Source organism: Oratosquilla oratoria, chromosome 9 (genome assembly GCF_046742065.1).
Source record: "Oratosquilla oratoria isolate Oo_2021 chromosome 9, ASM4674206v1, whole genome shotgun sequence".
Classification (NCBI taxonomy): Eukaryota; Metazoa; Arthropoda; class Malacostraca; order Stomatopoda; family Squillidae; genus Oratosquilla; species Oratosquilla oratoria.
In genome coordinates, this window is record NC_134785.1 from 11112839 (window position 1) to 11127838 (window position 15000).

The following is a 15000-nucleotide window of genomic DNA, read 5'->3' on the forward strand; positions in this document are numbered from 1 at the left end:
TACTTTCATCATACTCTCACTATATCCCTAACCTGGTATTTACATGTACCAATCGTGCTTTCAACATGTTTCCAATATGTTCACATGTTCCCAGCGTGTTCCCAACACGACCTTAACATGTTCCCAATACGTTCTGAACACGTTCCACACCAATTACACAGGCTTCTGTTTTATTGTATATTTAATGAATTCCTGGCAGGATATCTTCCGTATTGGCTGTTTTATTAATGTATTGAACTTCAATCAAAGATGACCTTTCCTTAAAAATTTGTTTTTGTATCTGTCTAGTACATACACACACATACACACGCCCGCGCGCGTTATATTTGTTGTGTTCATATGTATGCAACGAATTTATGTATATATGAACATGTATGAACTGCGCATACACGCGTGTACATCTGTGTGAATCTGTTGATATATTTTTGCTTCTATGTATATATGTATATATATATATACATATATGTATATATATATATATATATATATATATATATAACATATATGTATGTATATATATATATATATATATATATATATATATATGCGTGTGTGTGTGTAAAACGCATATAAGTGTGTGTGCACACGTAAGCATATATATACATATATGTATATATATATATATATATATATATATATATATAACATATATGTATGTATATATGTATGTCTGCATGAATGAATGTGTATGTGTACAAGCACACATACATGTATTTATATACGTATGAATATGTACATATTTCCACATATGCAAGCATAGCTCTGCAAGCTGTTTCAGAAAGTCTTGGCATCCACTCGTAGAGCTTCAGCGTTTGAAATGTCAGTCCAGCCGAGGCTGCTGCAGAAGCTTCTGTTGCTGCTGCAGAAGCTTCTTCAGAAGCTTCCGATGTTGCTGCATAAGCTTCTGCTGGTGCTGCAGAAGCTTCTGCTGCTGCTGCTGCTGCTGCTGCTGCTGCTGCTGCTGCTGCTGCTGCTGCTGCTGCTGCTGCTGCTGCTGCTGCTGCTGCTGCTGCTGCATAAGCTTCCGCTATTGCTGCAGAAGCTTCCTCTGCTGCTGTAAAAGCTTCTATTGCTCCTGGAGAAGCTGTCTCTGTTAGTGCTGCTGCAGAAGCTTCCGCTGCTTCTGCAGAAGCTTCTGCCGCTGCTGCAGAAGCTTCTGATGCTGCTGCAGAGGCTTCCGACGCTGCTGCAGAAGCTTCCGGTGCTGCTGCAGAAGCTTCTGATGCTGCTGCAGAAGCTTCCGGTGCAGCTGCAGAATCTCCTGCCGCTGCTGCAGAAGCTTCTGATGCTGCTGCAGAAGCTTCCGGTGCTGTTGCAGAAGCTCCTGCTGGTTCTACTGCAGAAGCTTCCGTCGCTTCTGTTAATGCTGCTGCTGCTGCTGCTGCCTTTGATGGAATCTCTGTTCAGGAATGTACACCCAGGTTACTCGTAAATGTCACGATGTGAGGGAACGCCTCTTACCTCGGTGCAGTCGAGTCCTTTTTAGGATTTCCAATAATGACCCTTAAGAGAAATAAGTCAACGTCACCTCTGCAGATACTGGAAAAGGTTAAATAGGTCTACCTTTGTAGAAGATTTTTCCTGTCTTTTATTGCTTTTTTTTTTCGTTTGAAGTTATATTTTTAAGTTAGAGTAAAAGCGATGTAGAACAATCAAATCCTGGCTATCACTTGAATATATGTATATGTATATATATATATAATATATGTGTGTGTGTGTGTGTGTGTGTGTGTGTGTGTGTGTGTGTGTGTGTGTGTGTGTGTGTGTGTGTGTGTGTGTGTGTGTGTGTGTGTGTGTGTGTGTGTGTGTGTGTGTGTGTGTGTGTAATGTACGTGTGTATATTTGAGTGTGTGTGTATACAATTACAAAGAAATGATCAACATATTTCCATATGACAAAACGCTGAGTGCTCAGGTTCTTCACCTTCTTCTCGAAATTTCTGTTCTTCGGATCCCGCGCACTGATGGCGCAGTCGGAAGCGTGCAAGTAGCACATCTTCATCGTAGTAGTGAGTTCGAGTCCCGCACTCCTCTCCGATTCCTAGTAAGTATTGTCCTATCTGTCCCTAACATCAGTCATAGGGTAAATGTGATGACTTCTGTCACAGCTACTCAGCGCCTCCTGGCGTGTTATCTTCCTCGCCACCTCCTTCGTGATAGACTCTTTTGTGTTGCAGAGTGCTCTTGGATTAAAAGAAAAGAGAGAGTGACAGGGAGAGAGGGAGAGAGAGAGAGAGGGAGAGAGAGAGAGAGAGAGAGAGAGAGAGAGAGAGAGAAAGAGAGATCATTTTTAGGGACTTGTAATCGCCCAAGGAAAGAAATACGATTCCCCTCCCCTATCTCCCCCCTCCCCCCCTATCTCCCCCCTACTCCACCTCCCTCCCCCATCCCATCTGAGTCCTACGCAGAGCAGAACACGTCAGTGAAGAGGATAGACCTGAATGAATCTCGCTTTCCACGGAGTTGCCCGAAGGAGCTTGGGAGGCGACACCCTGTTGACTAAGGATTTCGAAGAAGGATATTTTATTTCATTTCGAACTTCGTTCTGGTTTTTTTTTTCTGTTTTTTTGCAGTCGTCCTCTGTCCCCTAACTCCACACTTCTCTCTTTCTGTCTTAGAATGATCAAGTGTGTGTGTGTGTATGTGCGTGTGTGTGTGTGTGTGTGTGTGTGTGTGTGTGTGTGTGTGTGTGTGTGTGTGTGTGTGTGTGTGTGTGTGTGTGTGTGTGTGTACCTAGCTATATCTTACGGGAAGTGGAGTTATGCTCGTGGTGTCTCGTCTTTGTATCTCGCAGTATCTAGTTTGCTCTTAAATTCATGTTGGTTTTAGCACACATTATCGTTTCGTCCACTTTGTTCCAGACATCTACCACTCTGTATGGAAAACTGTTCTTTTTCAGGTCCCGTCATCCAGGAGGTGCTCAGATGAGAGGGAGGATGGGAGGGGTGTGGAGTGTATTTAGGGATGAAATGGGTGGGAGTGTTTTTATGCCTTTCCCTTTTTGGCTACCTCCCTTGAAAGGGGGAAAAAGCCTTGGTATATGTATGTATGTTCTATAACTGTCCTTTTTGAGTTTCTTTTCGTGTCCTCTTGTATTTCTCTCATCCAAATTTAGCAAGTCTTCTCTATCAAAGACTTCCATTTCTCTCATGATTCTATAGATGGTCGATAGATCACCTCTTTCTCTTCTCTGTTCCAGAGTCGGTAATTCCAACCTTGACAATTTCTTTCATATAACAGTTTTGAAAGTGTTGGGGCCATCTTCGTAATTGCTCTTTGGATTCTTTCAATTTTTCTTATATTTTTTTTTAATAATGGATGTCCATAATGTCACTGCGTACTCCAGTTTTGGCCTTATCAGTGTGGTTTATATTTTCTTTACAATTTCTTCGTCCATGTAAAGGCCACCTTTATCGATCTTAGCAAATTATAGGTTTCTCCGACAATCCATTTATTTGTTTATCAGATGTCATGTCCTTTTGTGATAACTCCCAGGTCTTTTAATGAACTCGCTTTCTTTTACTTCTTTTGTGCCGATTTTATATTGTCCTGATTTTTTTTTTTTTTTTCCAATTTCCATTATGCTACATTTCTTTATGTAGAAGTCCACTTCCCACTTCTGACTCCATTCCCAAATTCTGTTTAGGTTTCTCTGTAGTAACCCAGTCCTTTTGTGTACTTTCCTCATCAGTTTTGCGTCGTCTGTAAAGAAGTTCATGTTCTATACCCTTACCCATGTCATTTTGAGTATATAAATAGCAAACATTACCGGAGCCAATACTGATCCCTGTGGGACACCATTAATCACTTCTTCCCAAGGAGAACTCTTATCTCTGAGCAACACTCTCATTTTTCTTTCATGCAAGAAATCCTCCATCAATTTTAATATTTTTTTCTTGTATCCCTCCTATGGTTTCCAATTTTCTTAATATTTTTTGCGTGTAACTTTATCAAAAGTTTTTTTTGTAAATCTAGGAAGGCAGAATAAGCCCATCCATTCCTTTTTTGTACTATATTAGTCTTAAATAGGAACAGATCAAAGTTGTTGCACATGACCTTCCCTGTCTAAATCCAAATTGTCTCGGGTTTAGTATATTGTTCTCCAGATGTTTTGTCCATCTATCTTTAATAACTTGTCCACAAAATTTGGCTAATGTACTTGTAAGAGAGACCGGTCTGTAATTGGTTGGGTCTTCCTTGTTCCCCCCTTTATATATTGGTACGTTTGTGCGTGTGTGTTTTTGTGTGTGTGTGTTGCACCTTTGCCCTGTTATGCATTTGGAATGCTGGAGCAGGTAACAGTCAATGCTGGGAACCATAGAGGAGTGCGGGATTCGAACCCACAACTAAGTGAACGCGAGACCAGCATGCTTTTGATTACGCCACCAGTGTGGTAGATAGACAGTAGGTCAAAGAAAAAAGGTGGGAATGGTCTAGGACTTATATATATTTTTTGTTATTATGATGATGATGATGATGATGATGATGATGATGATGATGATGATGATGATGATGATGATGATGATGATGATGATGATGCAAAGCCCTGAGGACTAAAACTCGGACTCATGTCTGGAGTGTGTTCCTCTACTAGGTTTTTTAACAGAATAAAATCATCTGGCGCTTAACATAATGACAATATATAAAGCCCGCCACTTCAGCGTATGAGATGACAGTGGTGTCACCATTACGTACATCTTCAGGGCTGCGAGCTCTTGGCATCAGCAGAGCAAAAAGTGTGCTGAAGCTGAAAGGGACAATCCAGGACAATGCTAACAGTGGAGAACCCAACTTTCCACAAACAACTGGAGGGAAAGGGAAAGAAGGAAGGGGGTGAGAGGGAGGGACAAAGAGGAATTTTTTTCAAGAACTTTGGGCTATTTTGAGAATCTCCGAGTCCTTTTTATTTATCTATTTATCTATTTCTATCTGTTTACCTATTCATTCATTTAATTTATTAGCTATTTATTGCATCTGTTCATCTATTTACTATATATCTATATATTTGTCTATTTTTTTTATTATCTATTATTTATCTATATTTATCTATCTTTTATTTATTTATTTATTTATCTATCTATTTACTTATTTTATCTATTTATTTATCTATTTATTTATTTATTTGTTTATATTTGTTTATTTTATTTATTTATCTTATTTATTTATCTATTTATTTATTTATTCATCTATGTATTTATTTCATTTATTTATTTATTCATCTATCTATTTATTTATTCATATTTGTTTATTCATTTATATATTTATTTATTTATTTATTTGTTTATTTACCTATTAATTTATTTATTCATTTATTTATTTATTACACCCTTTCCTACCAGAAGGCTGTCATATTGACGAACAAACTAGAATTAAAAGAAAAAGTACGTAAGAGGTTAACCTCGATGAGGTTAAGCCCGTCTGTACCGAGGGAATCCCATGGAGACGAATGGAACCGTTTGGCTGAAGGAAACGGGATTAAGGGTTCCAGAGGATGCATAGGTTCCCTTCTTCAGGGATTTCCCAGCACCCCTGAGACTTCAGGGTCCTGAAGTTCCCCTTTCACGAGGAACCCTTATGGGTATACCCGAGTAGGCCCTAAGGTCACCGTTTCGAACCCTAGACAAAGACTGTGAAGACTCGCGTTCACTTGGTTCTGGGTTCGAGTCCCACACGCCTCTCCGATTCCTAGCAGTGGCTGTTGTTATCTGACCCAATAGTCCCCATAGTGGTGGTTTGTGTCACGTCAGGTCAAATCAGGTCGGGTTAGGTCAAGCCAGGTCACGTTAGGCTAGGTTAGGTCAGATTAAGTTAGGTCAGGTTAGACTAGATTAGGTTAGATTAGGGCTGGTAACGTTAGGTAGGAGGGTCTGTAGTGTAAGTTAAGTTATTTTGTATGTTTGCTAACCACTACAATCTTAATTGTCAGAGATCAAAGGAGGTTAACTTAATCGAGGTTCGAAAAATGGCATGAATCGAACTTGGCATCCGTGAGTGCCCGTGGCTAGGCACAAAGGTAATTGGAATCCACCAATTAGTCGTCGGGATTTACGTCTCGGGAAGTAATTGGTCTCTCTGGTGGGTGACACCCCCCTACACCACCATCCCCCCCCCTTTTTTTTTTTTATACAAAATTTGCGTTCCAAGAACCTAAAAGAATTCCACCCGAAGTGTTTTTTGTCAAAACAGGGAAAAAATAATGTACATATACCAAAGGCTTTCCCCCCTTGCAATGGAGGTAGCCAAAAAACAAAGGCAAATAAGTAGGCAAATATATACACAAATAAATAGATGAATAATCCATTTTAGTACGAAAATTTTAACCCAAATATGTTTCTATTACTTTGATCTAAAATGGTATCAAGGCAACAGAGTACATAAGTAAATATGTAAATGAATAAACAAATGAATAAGGTTATTACATAGAATTTAAGTTTATTAAAACATAAGTAAACAAATAGAAATGTCATTAAATACAAAAATACACAAAAAATCATATTATAAAAATCCTACGGAAACTCTTCTTTTGAGATCACGTTATTGTAGATTGTACAAATACTAGAGCTATTTCTACACATCCTTGACAAAGATACAAACCATTAAAAAATAAAAGTAATATCATACTTGTAATAACTTATAACAGACCTGTGGAAGATGGATTTCATGAATGGATGCAAAGCCCTGGATGTTTGAAGGAGATACTCTTCTCTGACCAAATGCCAGCCTCTCGGGGTTACACCTCTGTAAAGAGATGAGGATATTTTCGGGTTTTGAGGACTTGCAGTAGAGGGATGATTCCGATGTACGTGTGGCGGGTTTGTATCAATCCTTGCTTCCTGAGAAAAACAGAAGACAAGAATGAATGACAAGAGGATGAACGAAGCAGGTTGTAAACATGAGATATATGTGCCGTTGTGTCAACAAGGAAGACTGTGCAATTATGCGTGGTTTGTGTAATCTCAAGGTAATAGTACTGGAGAAAAGGGAAAATGGTAAAAGAAAAGATGATGTAAAATACTAGGGCTGAAGGGACTTATATGTCTGTATGTATATGTATATACATATATATATATATAACATACACATACACACACACACATACATATATATATATATATATGTATTTACCTATATGTATATATCTATATATATATATATATATATATATATATATATATATATATATACATATATACAAAGAGCTTCTTCCCCCCTATATGGAAAGTAGCCAAGTTGAAGGCGCGTACCTAGTCCCACCTCTTCCACTCCCATCCACCACTCCTCCCCTTCTCATCTTAGCTCCCCATGGATGAGGGGTCATCCCTGTATCCCGCGCACTGCCCCACTGGGTCAGGAGCAATGTAGCAAAACACAGAAAACCCATAGAAAGACCGCTTCAATTAATGGATGACTCTCCTCTCCCTCCCCCCATGTAGAAGAAGAGAAAAGACGGGAAGAATTCCCTTCAGATTGCGTGAAATTATCATTCACACCTGAATACCCCCTACCCCCTCCTCCCCCGCCCCTCCCTCCCTTGCATAACAGTCACATCTATACACAGTCACTCTACACTTATTCGTATCTTCTGCCTTCTCCCCTCCTTGCTCAACAGACATTCCCCTCTTGCTCATCACTCCCTTCACCCAATCCATCAATCTCATCCTAGGTCTTCCCCTCAATTTCACTCCCTCAACTTCTGCCTTCCACACCCCTTTTACTAATCTTTCATCACTAATTCTTTCCATGTGACCACACTATCCAAATAATCTTTCATCGTCCCTATCTGCCATCTAGTTTTCCACTCCCGCTCTCCTCCTCACCTCCTCGTTTCTCACTCTATCCAGCCTTGTAACGCCTACCATACTTCTCAGACATATCATCTCAAACATAGAAGTCAAGGCATATATATATATATATATATATATATATATATATATATATATATATAATATACTGTATATATATACACGTGCATGATTTTGCGAGAGATAAGGAACACGTCAGCTCTCAAAGGGACAAAGTGTCTGTAAAGGAAGAAGACATGAATAATTCTGTCTGAAGTGAAATTTTTCAAGTTTACTGGAGAAGAAGATGGAGTAAGATGAGAATCACGTGTTTTACATCCAGGGAACTTGTCCAATTATGTGCAACATTGAAGGGAGCTAGAAGCAGGAGATTAGGAATTATGTAAAAAGGAAGCTTCGATAATGTTCGGTTATTTGATCATTTTGTTTAATTACTATTAAAATTAATTAGAATTTATTAAGATTAAGAGCATCTTTTGCCCAAATTAGAAGAGAGACTTTTAGATGTCCTTCAGAAAGTGTTTCATGTCTGTGAATTTTTTTTAGAAGATTAAGAACTTTTAAAAGAAAAGAAAACGGAAATATGTATCTTGATTAGGTAAGACTATATATATCTACATATACACTTGATGGCGCAATCGGTTAAGTCACTATCACATGTCACGTGCTTACGCAGGTTCGAGTCCTTGGTTATACCACGTATCAAATTTCTGCATGTTGGCCTCCTCGAGTTTCTCGATATTGATGGCTTAGAATTAAAGTGAATTGTGGTTGATAAATGTAAATCTGTTCACTGGGACCCATTCAGTGTTGTACACACACACACACACACACACACACACACACACACACACACACACACACACACACACACACACACATATATATATATATATATATATATATATATATATATATATATATATGTATGTATATACATATATATATAAAACGCAGAACATGCAAAAGTATAATATTTGGTCTGAAATGGCATTAGCTCCACGGACTCTGATTTCGGAAAGTGGAGAGGAGGAAGCCTATGAATTTGAAACAGCTGGAGGAAAGGCATAACACACCGAAAAAATCTCCGCGATTGAATAGAAATAAGACCATTAGCATTCCGAAAGGAGATACAGACTGAAGGAAGGAGAGGGGGGAGAGAGAGAGGGAGGGAGAGGAGGGAGAGCGGGGGGAGAAGGAGGGGTACTAGGAGGGAGAGAGGGGAGAGGTGAAATGAATTTTCAACGAAGAGGGAGAGGAAGAGGAAGAGTGTGAGATTGAAGAAGAGTTGATGAACTCGAGACTTGGGACAATGTGGGTTTTACGAGGAGAGAGAATAAGGATTACAAAGGATTACAAAGGCTGAGCATGCCGACAGGAGACCTTTTGGTCCGTTACTAGGATGCGAAAAAAAAATGAAATAGAAGACTGGGGAGAGGCCGTTGAACCTTGGGCATTGTGGGAATAAGGAAAGACTTAAAGTTGATTGAAGACTGAGGTGGACGGAGAGAGAGATAGAGATAGATATTAAAATAGAGATAAAGATAAAGATAGACATAGGAATACGAACAGAGATAAAGATATCGATAAAGATAAAGATAGAGATAGAGATGCAGATAGAGAAAATAGGGAAAGGCTTAAAATTGATTGAAGATTGAGGTGGACGGAGAGAGAGATAGAGATAGATATGAAAATATAGATAAAGATAAAGATAGACGTAGGAATACGAACAGAGATAAAGATATCAATAAAGATAGTGATAGAGATAGAGATAGAGATGCAGATGGAGAAAAGGAAGAGATACAAATAGAGATTGTGATAAATATAGAGATAAAGGTCAAAGTAAAGATAGAGAGAATTAAAGATAAAGTTAATAATAGAGAAAGAAATAAAGATACAGATAAAATAGACATACCCATAAAGACAGAGATAAAGGTCAAAGTAAAGATAGAGAGAATTAAAGATAAAGCTAAGAATAGAGAAAGGAATAAAGATACAGAAAAAAAATAGAGATGCGATAAAGATAAAGGTCAAAGTAAAGATAGAGAGAATTAAAGATAAAGTTAAGAATAGAGATTGAAATAAAGATACAGATAGAATAGAGATTGTGATAAAGATAGAGATAAAGGGCAAGGTAAATATAGAGAGAATTAAAGATAAAGTTAAGAATAGAGAAAGAAATAAAGATACAGAAAAAAATAGAGATTGTGATAAATATAGAGATAAAGGTCAAAGTAAAGATAGAGAGAATTAAAGATAAAGTTAATAATAGAGAAAGAAATAAAGATACAGATAAAATAGACATACCCATAAAGACAGATATAGAGATCAAGATAAAAACAGAGATAAAGAAAGAGAGAAGGGAGTTGACGTAGAAGTCAATAAAAGGCGAAATGTCAACAGAGGAAATTAAACTTTTGAAGGAAAAAGTTCGAAACCTGAAAAAGAAACAAAGGGCTCACAAAGGACATACGAAGCAAAGTCTGGAGGCCTGGAGTTGGTATATGGGACAAAGATTGAGGGGGGATGTGATTAAGGCGTCGGGATACAGTTGCAAAGAAGATAATCTTTCTAATACACACACACACACACACACACACACACACACACACACATATATATACATATATATATATATACATATATATATATATAGATAGATAGATATAGATATAGATATATGATCATTTTTATGACAGTCGCATGTAGGATTCGAACCCGCTGCTTTTGGTCACCGTAAGATTACCTTCACAGAGCCTTTACCCACTCCACCACAGAGACTATAAAAACCTTAAAACCTGGAATCGATCTTATTCCCGAGGATAGGAAAGATCACTAATCTACGACCCCAGTTCCTGTTTTACACAAGGATAAGGCCCACTAGTGGCAGGGGGTAAGGATCGGAACAAAACCCTTTCACGCTTTTCGCCATTGTAACTATGAGAGAAATTCGCTAGTGACAGCGAGATTATCAGATTAATGTATATATATATATATATATATATATATATATATATATATACATATATATATATACATATATATGTATATATATATATGTATATATATATATATATATATATATATATATATATATGTATGTATGTATATATATAAAGGTATTACGGAGAATTTCTGTATATATGAACTGCTCAGTAAGAATATGATAAATATATATGTATGTATGAATACGGTCTGTGTATGTATGTATATATGTGTGGATTCATGTATTTACGTATGTATGGACCTTTCTTGAAAAAATGTATTTTTCTAATTATGATACTGTTACGTTGTTGAACAAATCGACCCAGCGAAAGAGAGATTATAGTATTTAGAGAAGACAATTTAAGAAAAAAATCAAAATACTCTATTTTTCCTCGAAGCATAAAAGTGTTTAGTTAAAGAACTGCGTGCAACAGCGCTCTACGTCAGTAAGCCAACAGGAAAAAATAAGATAAAGGTAATTCGGGAAAAGATTGGGCGTGTGTAAATAAGGAAAATAGATTAAGCAGGAATGAGCTGTCTAGCATGAGAAAGAGCAAGACAGAGAGAGGGAGTGAGAGAAGAAGAGAGGGAAGGAGGGAGGGGGAGAGTAAAAGAGGAAAGTGAAGGAAGAATAGACTTAGGAAGCAATGCAAGTCAACTCCAAAGACAATCATGGTTGATGGATTTTTTTTTTTTGGGGGGGGGGGGGGTGGCCAGGAGGCTACAGACAAATTTTTGAAAAAAAAAATTGAGTGACATGGAGTTGCATTTCAGATAAGCGTGAAACAATGTAGAAGGAATTCGTTTTGAGAAGTTCCAATCCAAGCAAATAACGGGGTGAGAGTGACGGCTTCGGCCGCAGCTACTCATCGCCTCCTGGCGTATTAGGCGCCTCTGGAGGTGAGTGAGGAAGCCGATAAGAAGAACACAAAGACTCTGGGAATGGAAGACGAGAGGGGCTTAAGCGACGGCAAAGAAACCTCGGCTAAGGGAGGAACAGTGAAACACAATTTAGCGGATTACGCTAACTGTATTGGGGGACCAGAAACAGCCTCCAACAGGGTTCCAAAAAAAAACAAGAGAAAAAACTCGACAGGGTTACAAAAAAAATAAGAAAAAAACTCGACAGGAGAGACATAAAGAAAGGAAAGGAAACAAGAAAATTACAACGAAAAAGGACAAGCTGGACCCGTAAGACAACATCGAGGAAGTTGAATGAAAAGAAAGGTTACAGAAATAGCCTCGCAGCGGGGTTCAAAAAACACCTCGCCAGAGGACACAAAAAAGAAAGAAAAAAAAAGCGAAAAGAGTCATTTGGACAATGAATTGAAGTGAATTGATCCCAGAGGACACGATTTGAGAACGTAAATGATAAGAGACGTTTTATACGCAAGGGAGATTTGGGGATTTGAGTTCAGGTGCGCTACGTTCCTCCTGAGCCAGCCGTGGCCACTAAAGAGAGAGGGAGAGGGAGGAGGAGGAACAGGGAGTGCCAAAGAAGTAACAAAAGGAGAAGAAGAAGGAGAGGAGGGAAGGAAGAAGGATAAGAAAATAGGGAAAAAAATCATTAAGTTAGGAAATAAAAAAGAGAGAGAGAAGAAGGAGAGGAGGGAAGGAAGGTCAAGAAAATAGGGGAAAAAATCATTAAGTTAGGAAATAAAAAAGAGAGAGAGAAGAAGGAGAGGAGGGAAGGAAGAAGGTCAAGAAAATAGGGAAAAAATCATTATATTAGGAAATAAAAAGAGAGAGAGAGGAAAAAGATAAATAGGAATAAGAAGTGCCAAACATGTAATAAAAGGAAGAAGGAACGAGGAATAGATAGGAGGAGAAGAGAAAAGGACAAAGTTCGAGAAAATGGAGAAAAAAGGATTAGAATGGTAGGAAATGAGAAAAGAAAAGAATAAAAAGAAACAGTAAAAGGGAGGTGGCTAAGAAAAGAAGAAGAGGAAGAGGAGGAGTAAGAGGAAGAAGAAGGAGAAGAAGAGGAAGAAGAAGAAGAAGAAAAGAGGAAGAAGAGAAAGAAGAGAAGAGGAGGAAGAAGAAGAAGAAGAAGAGGAAGAAGAAGAAGAAGAAGAAGAAGAAGAGGAACAACAACAAAAAGAAGAAGAAGAAGAAGACGAAGAAGAAGAACAAGAACAAGAACAAGAAGAAGAAGAAGAAGAGGAGGAGGAGGAGGAAACTGGTTAAGGAAGAGTTAATGGTTCTGCACGAGACGAAGTAGCGGGAAAGTTAAAAGAGGAATAGGCTGAATGAGTGGAAGACAAAACTCGACGTGGAATGAGAAAGAATAAGTGTCAGAATACGTAAGACATACTTCGGACTTGAAAAGAGTTTGAGGAAAGTAGTTCTAGCGTAATTAGATAAAGTTGCGACCCCGAAAGGCCGGCACCTAGTCTCCGGACTAAGTCTAGCAGTTTCTCTCCATCTGTCTGTCTGTCTACGTATCTATATATCTATCAATTTATCAATTTCTAAAAAACCCTCTATTCCTCCTCTTCCTTCTCGTCACACAGAGGGAAAGACACATGCACGCACACACAAACGCACACACGCACGCACACACACACACACACACACACACACACACACACACACACACACACACACACACACACACACACACACAAAATCCAGACGGTAATCCAATGTTTCTTTACTGTGAAGCCTAAAGGGGTTGTCAAAGTCCGTTGCAGGATATTTTTTTGAGCCCGCGGGTATGTGGTTAAATAAGCCCGGAAAATATTTTTTTTATTTTTAAGGTGGTTGCCATAGCAACTTCTGGAGAGGGAAAAACGCGAAAGACTGTAAACAAAGAGTGACAAAGAGCATAGAGAGAAATATAATAATAATAAAATAAAAAGAGTCTGCAAGAGCCCAAAGAATTAATCCTCATATATATGGTAGAGGATGAGGTGGATGGAGGGGAGTAATCGAAGACCAGGTAGTGGTAATTGGCAAAGAAATGAATTGGCGGAAAATGGTAATTGGCAACTGGGATACGTTGGCGAGGACGACCAGAATGGCCCCTGGGGTTACCAATGGCCGGTCAATGGGCCATTGTCCCCCCACCCCCGGGGGGAGGGGGAGGGTCTTCTGTCCGGAGAGTAATTGTCCTTTAAATTGGTGCCAAGTTCTTGTCCAGGCACAGAGAGCGTCTTGGAAAAAGAGAGAAAGAAAAAGAGAGAGAGAGGGAGAAAGAGAGATGCGGAGAGAGAGAGAGAGAGAGAGAGAGAGAGAGAGAGGGAGAGAGAGAGAGAGAGAGAGAGAGAGAGAGAGAGAGAGAGAGAGAGAGAGAGAGAGAGAGAGAGAGAGAGAGAGAGAGAGAGAGAGGGAGAGAGAAACGAGAGAGAGATAGAGAGAGAGACAGAGAGAGAGAGGGGGGAGAGGGAGAGAGAGACAGAGAAAGAGATGCGAAAGAGAGATGCGAGAGAGAGAGAGAGAGAGAGAGAGAGAGAGAGAGAGAGAGAAATAGAGAGAGAGAGAGAGAGAGAGAGAGAGAGAGAGAGAGAGAGAGAGAGAGAGAGAGAGAGAGAGAGAGAGAGAGAGAGAGAGATTGAGAGAGAGATTGAGAGAGAGAGAGAGAGAGAGAAGAGGGAGGAGTAATTATATCATACCGACAGAAACCCCTTAGGTCTATAAGATGGCGAGCCCCAACACTGAATTCCTGAACCAGGCAAGGCAAGCCAGACAAAGGCACAAAGGACAAGACACGCGTTGGCCAAAAGTCAGGAAGACCATTTGGACAAAGGGTAGACGGTTTGGACAAAGGTCTCGGGGGGGACACGAAGACAGAAGCCCGTTGGTCAAGCCTGAAGTACAGTTCGCTTCAATTCCCCGAACTGTTTCTTTGCTAACAGATATATTGTTTGCGACCAATTTTCTAATAATTGATACGTATCGAGTCTTTTCCATCACGCTCGTTCATTTACATGTAAAGTATTAAACAAATCACTAGAAAGCCGCCTAATTGTTCTACGAGCGGAAGTGAAGAAGAATGTACTTTATGTAGATGATGTAGAGCTCGTAGAAGGAGACTGTACTCTAGTAGATGATGTAGAACTCGTAGAAGACTGTACACCATGTAGATGATATAGAACTCGTAGAATAAGGCTGTACTTTATGTAGATGATGTAAAACTCGTAGAAGAAGACTGAACTCCATGTAGATAGTGCAAAACTCGTAGAATAAGGCTGTACTTTATGTAGATGATGTAA